The 760-nt window shown below is 45.4% G+C and overlaps 1 non-coding gene across 1 annotated transcript; it reads left to right on the top strand.

Moving 5' to 3' along the window:
• The first annotated feature begins 209 nt into the window (after positions 1–209).
• On the top strand, positions 210–367 carry LOC128121121 (U1 spliceosomal RNA). The gene has a single exon (XR_008222070.1). It is a non-coding gene; the product is annotated as a U1 spliceosomal RNA (small nuclear RNA).
• The last annotated feature ends 393 nt before the right edge of the window (positions 368–760 follow it).

Here is a 760-nt window from a genome sequence, read left to right as displayed (position 1 = left end):
TTGCATTGGAAAAAAAAAAAAAAATGAATCGCCGGGCAGTGGTGGCGCACACCTTTAATCCCAGCACTTGGGAGACAGAGCCAAGCAGATCTCTGTGAGTTCGAGGCCAGCCTGGTCTACAGAACGAGATCCAGGACAGGCACCAAAACTACCCAGAGAAACCCTGTCTCCAAAAACCAAAAATGAAAAATTAAAAAAATGAAGACAGTATACTTACCTGCAGGGGAGGTGCCGTGGTCACGAAGGTGGTGTTCCCAGGGCAAGGCTTCTCCACTGCACTCCAGATGTGCAGACTCCTGCGATTTCCCCAATTTGGGAAACTCAACTGCACAATTTGTGGTGGTGGGGACTTGTTAAGTTCTCCCCTGAAACAAATTTTTTTAATTTAAAAAAATGGGGAGAATCATATCATGACCTCTTAGGGTTTTTAAATACTAATACACACGGCACATCTCTGAGAGTGGGTGTGTAAAACAAAGCTGGCTTGGAACTCCTTATGTAGACCAGGCTAGCTTCAAACTCACAGAGATAAACCTGCCTCGGCCTCCAGAGAGCTGGGATTAAGAATGTGGGCCAACTCTTTGGCCCACACCTAGCACCCAACTTTTTAAATTTTTTAATTTATTTTTATATTATATGTATGGGTGTTTTGCCTGCATGTATGTTTATACATCTGTGCATGCAAGGTCTGAGAATATCGGATCTCCTGGGGCTGGAGTTACAGCCGGTTGGGAGCCTCCATGTGGGCGCTGGGAACTGA

This window comes from Peromyscus californicus, unplaced genomic scaffold, assembly GCF_007827085.1.
Source record: "Peromyscus californicus insignis strain IS unplaced genomic scaffold, ASM782708v3 Scaffold_2__1_contigs__length_46816999, whole genome shotgun sequence".
In the NCBI taxonomy this organism is placed as follows: Eukaryota; Metazoa; Chordata; class Mammalia; order Rodentia; family Cricetidae; genus Peromyscus; species Peromyscus californicus.
The sequence above is the reverse complement of the archived record's forward strand: the minus strand, read 5'-3'. Positions and strand labels throughout refer to the sequence as shown.